Source organism: Stegodyphus dumicola, chromosome 6, assembly GCF_044657685.1.
Source record: "Stegodyphus dumicola isolate Sdum_Otavi_A_Nest chromosome 6, ASM4465768v1".
Lineage (NCBI taxonomy): Eukaryota > Metazoa > Arthropoda > Arachnida > Araneae > Eresidae > Stegodyphus > Stegodyphus dumicola.
Window position 1 is genome coordinate 90,634,658 of NC_140773.1, and position 15,342 is coordinate 90,649,999.

Below are 15,342 nucleotides of genomic sequence, written 5' to 3' on the forward strand. Positions count from 1 at the left end.
TGAACTCCAGGGCCCATTTAAGGTATCCCGGATGCATATCCTTCCTCTGTGCAAAGCCGGAGGAAGACTTCCAGATAACAATCTATTTCTCCTAAATAAATATGATGCACATATGCCTATTTTTCCTTAGTTTTTCATAGTAGCATCATTAAAGACTTTTATTCTCTGGAAGAGGGTGCTCATATATTTTTAACATCGTAAGCAAACTTGAAATTGCACTCGCTAATTTTTCTTATAACTTTCCTTTAAATGTTTAAAATATGAAACCACTTTCATTTTTATCACACTTTTTCAAAGCAAAACTGATCTAGTGTTTTCATTATAAGCATGAATGAAAATAAATAGTGCCGCCAGTGTGAAATGCTATAGTACGAATCTGGATTAGCAGACAAAGAAAAGGGTTAGAAGACTTTTCATCCAACCCTAAGATCGCTTCTATAGTTTTTAAATTAAACTATGAATGGGAATTTATCACGGTATGTACAATAACCCATGTACAGACTTATAGAAAATGATCCAACTTAAAAATTTTAAAGCTTTTAGTACAACTTAACCTAAACATCAGACTTTCAAATTTGCATTATTTTAATTTAATACTAGAGCCATACAATTATTCGAACATGTATGGTATTTAATTTATCCTGAAAACCATACGTGATAAATAAATCAGATTCTTTTCACAAAGTATGAAACAAATTTTCTCTTTCACTATTCTTACTTCTTAAAAAAAAGATAGGATAACGAACAGGTATAGAATGACTGCTTAGAACCTCTTTGGTGTCTGTATGCATCATTTTCCACGCTGATCAAAATACACGTGTAATATACTCTAATGAATGTATATAGTACACATATAACTAAGAGAAAATAATTAATTCAAAATTAGATTATGAAAGAGGGTAGAAATGCACGTATCAGTGTATTTCCTGTTGGAAAGTTGCCCTAATACACTGATATGTGTATTTCCTATTGAAAACTTGCCCTGATGCACTGATATGTGTATTTCCTATTGAAGAGTTGCTCTTTTTCACAATCTAATTTTGATCTAATAACCTTCTTTTAACTATTTCATTCATTTTGTGGCATATTGCGAGAAATTTCTCAACTTTTGTTAATTATTTATGTATAATAACAAACAGCTCATATACATGTATAAATATTAACAAATAATTAAATGTAAAGATAGACTATTAAGACTATTGCTCTTTAATAATTATATATATCTATATATATACTTTAAAGTTAACTAAATGAATTCAGATATAGGACAAGAATATTTCTCAAGTGCCAGAAAAAATAGACAATTAACTTAATTGATAATTACGGTAAAGCATGTAGAGATGCATTTAAAAGATGCATTCATAGAGTAATTTCCTTTTTCAAAGTATGAAACACTTTTCTCATTTGAGAGGCTGAATTTTTACAAGAGAAAAAGATTGAGAAGTACAGTACGACTGCTTGTCTCCACATATACAGGAAAATGAGAAATGTGTATTTCTCTACAGTTATAATGAAAAATATTTGTTTTATTAAAGGGATGTTTTTTCCTAGGAATTGTTTTTCTCGCGAGGTATACTTTTTTCTCACGTTTTATAGAAATTAGTTGTTATATTATATTTTATTGAAATGAGGAGAAAATGTTTATGTGTTAGCTTAGTAAGGAAAAGGAACACAAATTATCATTAAGTACTTTTATCCATAAAATTAGTATAAGTTGAACATTTTTGTAAAATCTGGCTATACAGCTTAGAGTTTCCTTCATCATTCATTTTCTTTTTTTAAGTCAGTTGAATTTAGGTATCTAAATCACACAAATGCTCATTTTTAAATTACTACATACGATCCAAACACATCAAAACAAATTTTTTATTGGATTCTATGGAATGACGGATATCAAAACACTACTGAGGGAATCAGGAAAGTTACTAAATCACCTTTTTGAACCAAAAGTTTCTTCTTCTTAATAATACAAATTTTTTATCAGCTAATTTCCTCCCTTAAGTAGTATTTACTAGTAAAAAAAACTTTTTATCACATTTCCTATAAATTTTACCAAAATGATTATTAATTTCGGAATTTCTAGCCGTATTCTTTTCAAAACGAACACATTCAAACATTACTTTCAAGACAGTATGTAATATAGGTATTTTTATACTTTCGATCATTTTCAGATTATTTCGCTTTATAGTGAAATTTGATTTTTGCTCAAACACTGAAATCTTTGTTTCCGCTTCTAAAATATATCTTCTGTCTCGTTATAAAAAAGTTCGCTAACTTAACAATGATTACGTTCAAATAGGAAATATATATGTTTCCTGTCATTCTGATATTTTTGAAATATTTACGTGAATACTCGCATTTAATACTTTATTTTTTGTTCCTTGCTTCATAACTAAATTTGCAGGCGTAAATCATAGGAAAAAGTCTGTTTTCTCTAAATTTATTTGCAAATAATTGTAATATCATCGTGTTTCAGGGTCATCGTGTTTGTAAGAAATGACTCCTTTTTTTATACGCCCCCTGAGAGCTCGGGGAACATTTTACCAAAAGTTGTATGGGTTTGAATTTGTTAAGTCTTTGGAAAATTAAGCTTTTACTACTACTTTAAACGGGAAAGTTTGAAAGTGAATAGAATTACCCTCAGTATACTATCGTGATAGATTAATTGTCTTTCACACTGATATAGTATTCGCAAGTAGTAAGGAGGTTTAACACACTTCATACGGACTTTGAATCCATAAGTTATTATTATCTCTGATTTATATTAACACAAACCTTTAGGAAACATTTTATACTAATTTATTTGTATTGCAATAGACTCACTTCTTTATTTTATCAATTTTTAGCGTGTTTTGACATAAATTACTAGAAGAATAAGAAGCATTGTTTTGGTAAATATTTGGCTCAAACATTACTTGCAGAAGACTTTCCCATACTTTTAGAACGATTTGGGGGCTGTTAATTAATGTTTAAAGCGTATTTTTTTTAATGTTCGAAATGATAGCCTTCTTCCTGGACTATAAGCCTGAATTGTCTTTTCCTTGACAGAAAGGCGTTTTGTAATGTTTACAGAGCTTTTGTTGTCCATTCCTATTCCACTATTTTCCAAAATTCCATTACTTGTGGTTGTTGCGCTTTAAAAGAGCTCTTTTCAGAAGACCAAAGGCACAATAGTCTATAGGTGAAACATCAGGCGGCTTCGCAGGAATATATTGAAAGTTTTTATATGCAATGTCTATATTAGTCTTCATTTTTTCAAGGAATGCAGTAGTAATTTTCGATTTTCGAAATAGGACTTATTTCTTTGCTTTGATACAGTTTCATTATTTAAAAGTCGTTGGGATAAAGAAATGGAATTTCTTTCTTAAATAACTGAGGTAAACCTTTCTTTCGATAATACTTAAAACTGATTTTAACATTTTTTTGCACTCTTCTCATTTTTAACTTCATATTGTAAGAGAATCCTGCGACAGTCATAATCCCCTTAATGAAACTTTCTTTGCATTATCGGAACAATATTTGTACAACTTTTTCTCTACTTTTTCAATAATAAATTTACCTATTTTTGTTGCAGTCATTTCGGTAAACCCAGAGCTTAAACTGGGCCGGAGCCAGTCTCCGGCTTAATTAATTAATTAAATTTATTTAATTGAACTTAAATTATTTAATTAAATTTATTTAATTGAACTTAAATTTATTTAATTAATTAACCCAAATGTTTCTTCAGTTTCCTGGAGGTGAAGTCTGAAAACCACTCTTATCCAGGAGATACCTTAGCGCGGATGTACCACGCTTAAGAATGTTATTAAGCTTTTTTTACTAAGGACTTGTATTGCGAGTTCGGGCCTTGCTTTTTCTACCTTTGATGATAGTAAGAATACACCTTTTTTTTTTTTTTTTTTTTTTTCAATCTACCGCGATTTTACTTTGGAGGGGACACGAGAAGCTTGCATTTACTTTTCATTTCATTTCATTCATATAAACCTAATTTTCGCTCGGCATTGTGTGCATTTTCCTCCTTTTGACAACGAGCCTTTGGTATAATTCATAAGATCTGACTACTGTGATCTGATTCTATTTGGGCTGACAGGAGACTATCAAAAGCGATACTGGTATTAAGTTGCCATCTAATTAAAAAATTTAGTGAGTTCTGAATTTTAAGAGAGTGGCGACGAGTAAACCATTTGTTTAGAAATATTAAGAAAACTGTTGTTTATACAGAAAAGAAGCTCGCTAGTATGTAGCTGATTTTATAGAATACTTCTATGCATTTTAATATCTTCATGTTTGTTTTTATTAACATGCATAACATAACCATTTTTCTTTCAACAGGTTTAATCTTGATGATAATTTTTTCAAATTTAAAGAACTTTTGCATGAACATTAGCAAATTTGCTAATTGTGGAATTCAATTTTTAACGCAGAAAAAGAAGTACAGTCAAAAGTCGTTAATCTGGACTCGTCGGGACTTCGGCGATTCCGGATTATCGATTTTTCTAGATTATAGATCATCAGTTTAAATCTCGTAAGATGGCATGCAGAAATTCTAAAATTAAAAATATGAAACCATAATTTCTGAAATAAAGAACAATTATGATCTAAAGGGTATCAAAATTAAAAAAAAAAAAAAAAATGCTTAATATTTTTGTTTACTTTATTAAACATTTCTTTCAATGTAAGTTGTTTAAGTTGCTTCGTTTTGTGTGATGATACTTTCTCTTTAATTCTATAAACAGACATAATTTCTTGTTCAGTTACAAAGTTCCGCTGTTCAAGTCCCGTTAATTGCTGTGCCGAGAATACCGACTAACTTGTCAATCGAAATTTTTTCGTCTTCACTAACCTCTCTGTCACATTCTTCATGTCTTTATTCATTTTTTGCAGCAATTCCACTTTTTGTTTCATGGACATCGAAACATACTTTCGTTTTGTACGATCCTTTGGGAGCTCCAGAATCGGAAATTCTATTTGACATAATCGAAAGTTCAAGTTTACTTTTATAGAACGCAATCATCAACATTAACTGAAATAGATAATTAGATAATTTTAGCTTATACCGTTATACATAAAACGCGTACGCGAAAACGTATTCTGTTATACATAAAACGCGTACGCGAGAACGTATTCTGCGCTTGCGCACACGCACATGCGCAGTCGTAAAAGGTCTTTCGCGCACGCTTAAACGCCTATGCGCATGTGTCAACGCGGCGCATGCGCAGAAAGTTTTTAGCTTTGATGTCTGGATTATAGATCATTCCGGATTATGGGTGTCCGAATTAACGACTTTTTACTGTAATTTATAAAATGCAGTTACCTCAATGAGTTTTTGATAAAAGTGACCTTATAAAATAAACTTAATATGAATGACTAATTGAACTAATTACTGTTACATTTAAGGTAAAAAAATATGTACATAAAGCAGAAACTAAAATATCTTTTGAAAAAAATTGCTATTTTTTATTAAGTTAACTGCTTTTTTTAAGTGAGATATTTAATTTAGTAATGCTGTAAATCCTACATATATTTAAACAAAATATACTTTTTATTGCATTGTTTAAACCAATTAAGGAAGTTTATTTAAGGAGGCATTTAAGGAAGTTCATACATCACGCAAAAAACAATCAATGCTATTCTACCCCATGAAAAATTTACTCTCCAAAATAGAATCATGCAATTAGGATATTTTAATTATTATTCAATAAAATTCATAAATAAATTAAATTAGATATATACAGCATTTGATATATACAACGATCCCTTTCTGGGATATCCGATTAAGTGCAAAAGTCACTTGAATTAGGCTCCTGGGCAAAAGCCGCATCTTGAATGTAATAGGTAGCACAAGCGAGTAAGTTTTCTTAGCGTAACATGTTTAAAGTTCGTAATTGTTAATAAATTTCTCTAGTGATGCGTGGTTAAGTCTTCGTATTTGTGTTACGCCGGGCTAAGATGTCGGTGGCGTAATGGCAATAAGTACTGTATCAGCAATTATAGGCGTAAGATGGAATGGCGTGCGTACTGCTAGAGGCGGAGTTAACTGATCTAAACTTCGCGTAACCAATGATGAATCTGGAAAATAAGTGTCAATGCAAGTCCCTAGCAAGTCAGACAATGAGTGGTGAGAGGGGCTTAGGTAGAATATTTAATTTCAAAGTAAGTTACAATACTTAGGTAGGAATTACAGAAAGTAAAAAGATGATGAAGTAAAATAATGGGTGGCCTAAACTATTGAAATAAAACTGTACTGAAAATTTTAGAATATAGATTAAATCAAGTTAATTCGCCGTGTTCATTTAGATGCAATAAGACCGCACCCGGTCTTTTTCTGTTAATACTATCTTGGTAGTTGTAATTCCTACGTGGAATTGAGCTATTATTCACTTTGCTAATATTTTCGAAAAATGTTTTTGCAATTTTAGCAATACAGTTACTAATCATATTAATGTCCAGTTCATTGTGGATTATTTCCTTTCTTATGAACCATTGGCAATTTGCCAGTTGTCTCAGAGTTGCGTTTTGAATTTACTGAATCTTTTTCATTTTCGAATAATTTGCAAAACCCCAGACGGGAAAGGCATAAATTATGATGGATGGCAACAAGGATTTATACACCAATACTTTATTTTCAATAGAAATAACGCAGTTTTGGGAAATTAAGGGGTTGAGTAACGCTTTAGTACCCCGAAACTTGTTTAAAATATATGTAACGTGTAGAGCCTATGTGAGTCTTTGGTCCAAAATAACACCTAGGTATTTAACTTGCTTGGCCCAGGGGATCCTTGTATCATACATCTTAAGAGTGATGTTTAAATAAATATTTCTTTCGTTGATGAATTAAATAGCTTCTGATTTTTCCACAATAGTCTTTAACTTCCATTTGATCATCCAGGACTCTAGTGCTTGGGGTCAGCGCTAAATCCCCAAACGCGCAGGGAGGTCACGTGACATCCGAACTACGTGAAAGAGGATGTCACGTCAAAGATACGCCCCTTACGCTCAGTAAATTTCTGCGCATAAACTGAAACATGCTTATGCAATATGAATTTCAGTAGAGAACATTTTTCTGAAAATACTACAGATGCTAACTAAATACATACAAAATATTAACATTTTAGCACGTATAGCTTTTCAATATACTCTTGTGTTTATTTTAAATCACTGCGAAATATATGAGATTTCAGTATTAAATTAATTCTTTTAATATTTGCAGTGCATTTCATGTAATAATTAGTGTTTTGTGATTTAATTTCGTCAATTTTGTAATAAATGTGACAACTTGTATTATTTTATTGTATATCTGAAAGGAATCTGGTTTAAATATAAATTATTTACACAATCTTTGGATGGAAAAACTATCATGTAATATATTTAAACAAAAAATCTACTGAAAGATTTTTTTTTTTTTTTTTTTTTTTTTTTTTTTTTTTTTTTTTTTAGTTTTTGCATGTTTAGAATTTTTAATGTGTATATAATTTTGTTCTGAATAGTTTTGGAAAATATATTGCACACACACTAAATTTAAATAAAAAATTTTTACCCTGCGAAATGCACTCAAATTTTAATATGAATGAGCCCTTGTGAAGCTGCCAAGGTATTTTCATAGAAAGCTAATATCAATTTAAGGCTTAAAAATGACTTCAAAGATGGATTCCAGGCTTTTCTAGTGTAGATACGAGCCAGTTTCCCGCAGAAAGTCCTTCACAAAGACATCCATCGTTTTAGGTTGATAGCCCTTACGCACTATAATCAAATAAATTAAACCAAGCTTTGGTAAGGATGTGATATTGTTTCTTCCTTATTATTATGGATCTTGTTTTTTAAAGGTGTCAAGATTTTTGATAAATCACCAATGTAAACTATTCTGAAACATCTGGCAGCCCCAACAATGATGATTTACAGTTTGCTTATAATGAGAAAAGCTTCGAGGAGATCATGTGATCATATTTCTTACCATGCAAATGTTAATAATTCATAATCACTCAGAATTCTCTCATCACAGGAAGAGTTCTCAGTATTCTACATGTTAATGAATTTTATTTATATTTTAATCTTAAAATTCTTAATTTACTGAGAAGTAAGGAAGATGTTTGCTATATGTTTCTTTCAAGAAATGCACATATTTTACATCACATTCGAATATGCAAAAATGGACATTAAATAAAATTTGACATCAGTGAAAGCATTTAGAGGTGCAGCTTGAAAATCTGCAAATGAAAGAAAAGTATATGTTTTAACAGCTGGTTTAGTGGTTTCAGAATACTATTTGTAACAGCATAAAATGAAAGAAACACTAGAAAAATGTGACTATTCACTGAAACATTTTTATGAGAGAGATGTATTCTCTGCATAGGATCCGCCAACCAAATATGTGAATAGGTGGCCCTGAAAAAATTTTGAACATAGCGGAAAATCAGTTCGTACAGCAAAAAACGAAAACTGGCACGATTCTTCCACAATGTTGTATATATGACAAGTTATGCCAAAAAACTGAAAAATTCTTTCTCGCTCAGTTTCTAAATAGAGAGCCATCCACATTCATGCCAAAACTTGTCGACCGTCTACAAGAGGGAGTGACATTTATTCTAACTTCTGGTGAGAATATAAAAGACAGGAAATGGTAAATACCAGCTTAACAGACATTTTTCTGTGGACAATAAATTTCATTTTCTTAATCTAACAACAGCTGCTCATATATAAAATATAGAAAGACTATGGAGCTCCGCTAAGTGGTGGAATAAAAATCGAAGAGGCATGTTTCATCATGAATCTTACTTTGCAGAGTTAATATAGCAAAAATCTTTGAGACCTTGGAATGCTTCTTATGTCATATTAAAAGCAATTGAGGAAGCAGGGCAGCAACAAAGTCTACATGGACATGAACTTGGCAATAATTCTGATGCCAGCTTGATGTTTAAAAAAAATGGAAGCTGCAATACTAAAGAAGTATTGTAACATTTTTAAAACTAAGGTTCTGTTTATAATTCAGTTCATTTCATTGCCATATCAGTATGTTTTCATTTTGATGTCCTCCAATTATGAATGTCTTTTAATTTCTTTTTAAAATATAGAAATGTGTCATTACTCTGTATTACGTATGTTTTAGTTAATGTCATAAAACTCTATGCTACATAATGTCATAAACATTATGTAGCAAAGACTTGAAAACTTACTGATGTCTCCTCACAGGAAATTTTTAAATCTATAAATGTCTGAGCAGAAAGAGGCTGTGTTTAAGTAGATAAAGGATTTTTAACTGGTTGGTGAGGGCGTTATTTTAATAGCCACTGTATTGTCTATTAAACACATAATTTATCTATTTCTGTATAATATTTGGCACTATTCTTTTATCAGGACCTAATTCAGAAATGTAGATATGTTATGCATGTATGTGCATATGTATGTATGTGCTCATATACTTAAGTACGAATGTATGTGTATACACATACACATATATGTATGCATGCATACATTTGTTAGTCCAATCCCGATAATAGAACAGTACCTAATATTTTGCCAGTTGATTTTTTTTTGGGGGGGTACACCTCCACCGATAAATAATGAGAATATATTGATGAAGCAACGCACCATGTCGCCAAAGACCATTTACGTGGGAACCCATGATGTCACCAAAAAATATTTATTGTTCAACCCGGGCATATGTATAGCATTCTCCCAGATGGTTTTTCAGTAGCATGACTGCAGATTATGATCCCTCCAATGGGAATTTTAATGTTTTAACCTAGTGGTGGACAGCATAGTGTAGATTTAATTGTTTCGGCAAAATCTCATATTTAGCCTTCTGCATGAATAGACTGTAATGTGGCTTGCTTTAAAGACATCATGCGCCTCTTTCTTCTTTCTGATTTTTTCCTGCGACTGAAATGGCTCACAATAGGCGATTGGTAAAACTGAAGAGTGTTGTTAGTTCAACCCAGTTTCAAATCCCAGCAAATGGATTGACTGTATGAGAGATTTTGTGTTTTTTTTCTATGTGTAACATGGAAGCGAGGAACTTTTCTTATAAAAAGTATTCCACAAAGGCATTCTTCCTCTTAGGCAAATAGCTGTTCGGTCCTTTGTTATAATCTAAATAATGCAGTGTTAATTTGTAAGTATAATTATGATCTAAACAGAACTATATTCAATAATTTAAAAACTTAAAATTGTAATTTTAGAAAAAAGAATAGCTTTTTATAGACTGTACCAATTGCATTAATAGAAAAGTACAGAATAATTTCTTTAAAACGCGAGGTATCATATTTCCCTTCAGAGTTTAATACTCTATAAACGCTAATGTAATAGTAGTAATATTAAATACAGCAAATGCTTAGCAGTACATAACAAATCTTTCCAAGTTTACATTATGAACTATCAAACAGAAGTATTTACAGAGAAGATAGTTCATGTATAGTGCAACAAATTTTGAAGAGACTAATTGCCTGTATGATGCAAACCGTTTTGTTATATTATTTGATATAGGCTAGTGAAAACTAGGTCACAAAAGGAGATACAATACCTGTTTGGCATGTACAAAATTTGAAGAAATTTTTCATATACCACAAGGCACATTTTTGCAGAATTTGTGATAGTTAACCATAAATTTTTGAAACCCTAGTCCGACCTTGGCACCAAATTAGCATCATTGCTGTAGAAGTACATGCCGGCCATCTTTCAAAGTATATGCCAGTTACCTCATTGTGGTTACGATGCATGTGTTACTGTTAGTGATAGTTTATTCGAACAGTTCTTATAAATGTTAAACATTATTCATTATTAAAATCATATTTTGTTCTCCACACTTTTATTTATTGAGTATTTAAATTTTGAAATAGTCATGGATTTATTTTCTGTTTTGTAGCTTTGAAAAATTAAAAAGAAAGAAAAAAAATTGTATTGTTGCTGAAAATTCTGAAATAGCAAATTCTGAATTATTGATTGGTTTGTTGATTATAAGATATATAAGATATAATTTATGTCCTTTAAAACAAATCTTTTCCTGCATGCTTATATATCTTTAGCAATATATCATTGCAAGCATCTTACTTACTAATAATCTTTTTAACTAATGAAACTAATTCCATGTATGCATACCTGAGAATTAAAATAATAGTTTAATACTAAATCAAGTTCAGTGACAGAAATATAGGCTGTAAAGATGAATGCTGAAAACACAGAAAGTAAGTTGAATGGTTGACATATGTAGAAAAAACTACCTATTATTTTCCAATTTGGCAGAATCTGCATTTAGTTTGTCTTTCGTAAAGATGCAGCCTATACAATTGCTATCCATTTTTTTAATAATCAGACATGCACTGTTCCATAAAATTATAGCAGAGGCAACACTGCAGAACAAAAGTGTGTTGAGTGTCACGTATAAAATCTGATATTAATTTTTTTCAGTTTCACTTGTATTATTAAGATGCATGATAAAAGTACACAAACATTTTAAAAACATACTTATTAGAGAAAAAATGAGCATAAAAATTTTAATAGGAACATTGTGCAGGATTTTTTTTTAACACATGTGAGCTCCTTGTTTGAAAATTTTGATAATGATGGAAATAGTATTACAAGATATGTGCCTGAAATTTTGCTCATTTTATATTTTAATTGCATCATATAAAAGTTTTACTGAAATGCACCTAATTTCAGCTTGCAATAAAAAACTGTCATTTTTTCTGTAATTTCTGATTTGTGTATCTGTTGGATTTGCGAAGTCAGAGAATAGAAACTGTCTATTTTTTTTTTTTTTTTTTTTTTTTTTTTTTTTTTTTTTTAACTTTATTGAATTGGCAAGAAAGCTATTTAAAATTAGGTAAAAAAAAAAAAATAGCAGCCTGGATTTTGGATAAAACTAAATTGATTTTGAAAGCGAAGAAACACAAATCCCAGTTTGCCTGGAGCAAAGAAATTCAGTTTCTAATTGTGTTGATATCATTATAAACTGTTATATGAGAGTCAGATATTTATCCACAAGTATTAATGGTGGCATGACAAATATCTGTTATTATGCAAGCATCATAAATACAATGAAACACACAGATGTTTTAGTAGCAACTATATAAATTTTATTCACAAGTTTGCCCATGATGATGAATGATGTGACATGAGAAAAAAATAGCAAATATATGGAAATGCAGTTGATTGGCATTTTCAAAAACTTAGAATCTATTTTTAAGGTCTGGTTACAAAATAACAGATAACTGTTTATTTATATTTTTTTATTCAAACACAGTTCCATTGTGAATTAAACTATTAATCTTACTGTGAGGTTACCATAATCCCAGTTTTATTCTGAATATTCTTTGAAAGAGAAATTTATAGACTAAATATGGCCAGTTTTGCTAAATTTGGCTTAATCAGTGAACTTGACAAAGCAATCGTATCATGTAAAAATATCTGCTACTAGAATATTTTACTGAAGATTTTTTTACGTGCACTACATTTTCTATATAAGACCAATCTAAAAAATTATCACTATTTATTCTTTCGCTTTCTTATACGGAGAAACATAACCAAGCCATTCAGTTGTATAATGCTCGAAATCGTTCAAACATACATATTCACAGATATCCACAAAGACTTCCGAATCAAATTCACAGATTTCCGAATCAAAGTTGCGAACCATGTTTACATAGAGCGAAGTTGTTGTTGATGCTGGGCGGAGCTTCGATGTGACGTTGGTTACGCATGAAGTGACGATCACGTGACCTCCCTGCGCGTTCGGGGATTTAGAGCTGACCGTGCTTGGATGTGTTATTGTAATGTTTGTACGACTGCGGCGATAGACGCGTTTTGGCGTACGATCGCAGTATCGTCTGCATATAATAATGCTAGTGTAGTGAGGGGGTTGTGTGGTATGCCGTTCCTATAAAAGCGAAAAGAGGGTAGCCGAAAGTAAAGATCTTTGTGGTAACCCAGCTGGACGATGCTATTCGCACCAACGAGATATATGAAGTCGTTGATTCGCACCAACATTAACCACGCATGCGCACTGTGTTGTCGGATCCGTCATTTGAACCCAATCGAAAAGAACGGATTCTACTTACGCGAACTGCCTAAGTGTTGAAGTGAAACTTTTTTTTAAAAGGCGGGTTACTACTTTGGCGTAGTTTATCATTTTTTAAGCGTTGGCGACTTTCAAAAAGCTTAGAAAGGAAAATGGGTTCCTTTTCTTTTATATATTAAAAGAAGGAATACATTTCCTTTTATTAAAGTATATATAAAAAGAGGCAGATTTTTATGTTCACAATGTTTATCGCTTTTCTGAACGGTTGGAATAGTTTAAATGACTGATTTGGGGGGGACAAAATCTTGTTTACATTTTTTGTACTTCTTAGAATACATTTAGCTTTAAAGATGTGTTTTGCACAAGCAAGACTTTAACCCATATCCTCTGAAAATGGTCTGAAAAAAGATAATAAAAATTAGTCAGAGGATTTAAATCAACTATTAAATAAATAATTAATTATATAATATTGGTTATTATCAATTTTGTATGCCTGTTTATTTTTTATGGAAATACTTCGCATTTTAGAACACAAAAAGTATTTCAAAGAAGTTTTTGCGAAAGGTTGATCTAATTCTAATGAAGCTAAATACTTCAACAATCTACAAAAATAATCATTTTCTTTACAAAGCAACCTGGATTGCATCGATGATTCATTACTAACTACGTCGCAAACTGAAAAACTAACATTCTTTCTCAGAAGCGAAGCGCCCTCTAACGGCGATACATAAATCATTTGGGGGGATTTTCCACACTCCCCACCTGATAATTTCTACAAAAATTATCACTATTTCAGCATACAAATAATAAAAATGTAAGAAAGCAACTTATATATCAAGTACATTCAACTGAATTAAATATAAACTGCAAAAGGAAATTCTATAAAATAAACAAATATAGTTAACTGCATCAATTCAAATGTTACTCGATACGTAAATATTAATTCGAATTACAAACAGTAAATTATTAGTAATAACTAAACTAATTATCTAAAATTTAATGTTAGTGAACATGAAATATAAGAAATAAAATTAAAAGGTTACAAAATTAGTTCATTTTCAGTCTGATAGTTCAAGGGGGTATATCAATTGCACAGGTCTCTTACAGTCCCCTTTTTTAGTTTTTACCACACATGATCGTACAAGACCATCACGTCCTTTAAAGACTTGAATTACTCGATCTAAATCCCAGAGGAACTTAGATTTAGTTGTTCCTTCAAGTAAAACTATATCACCAATTTTAAGATTTTTCTTGGCTTCTGGTGTACCGAAGAAGTGAGCATTTCTTAACTCAAGAAGATACTGAATTTTCCATTTCTTCCAGAACTGTTTTAAAGTGTTGTCTGATATTCTTTTCGTTTTATTAAACTCTTTCTTGGAGATCTATTCAGGATCTCAGCAAAGTTGTATGGATATTCATCCTTATGTCCGATAAATAGAAAATCAGCCGGCGCAAGCGGTTCAGGTTCATGTAAATCGTTGTAAACGTAGTTCAAAGGACGTCTACTCACAATATTTTCGATCTCTGTCAACACAGTCATAAATTCTTCAAAATTCAGTTGAGCTCTGCCTAATATCTTTTTCAACGGTTCCTTTATGGTTTTCTTGAGGCGTTCATAAAAAGCTCCCCACTATGGAGCAAGCTCGACGATAAATTTCCAAGCCAAGCCTTCATTTGCTAGAAAATTTTGAAAGTCTGTACCTTTAATTATGCGGTAAAAATACTGTAAATCTTTGGCAGCATATTTGAAAGTTTTCGCGTTATCTGAATAAAAGGTGCGACAGTTTCCTCTTTTCGAAATGAAACGTCTGAGAGCCAAAATGAATTTGTTTGCAGACATATTGGAAATGAGCTCTAGATGTAACGCTTGTGTAACAGCGCACGTAAACAATACGATGTATGATTTCTGAATGCCGTGTCCAGACTTGATGTAAACTGGACCTGTGAAATCCACGCCTGTAACATAGAAAGGTGGAGTTTCAAAAATTCGATCTTTAGGTAACTGAGCTGTCATTTGTTTCGCTGGTTTTACTGCGTATTTCCGACAAATTAAACAGTTCCCTAAGACTTTCTTTACCAACTGACGGCCTTTAGGAATCCAAGATTTCTGTCGTAGTTTGGCTAAAGTTGCTGCAACTCCCGCATGCAGAACGTTATTATGTTCCCCTTTTACAATTAATTCAGTAAATTTGGAATCTTTAGGAAGAACTGGATGCTTCTCGTCAACTGTATATTCGGTTTCTTCTAATCTTCCCTTAATTCGAATAATTTTATTTTCATCAAGAAACGGAGCCAAGCTGAATATATTAGAGCTTGGAGAAATTGACTTGTTA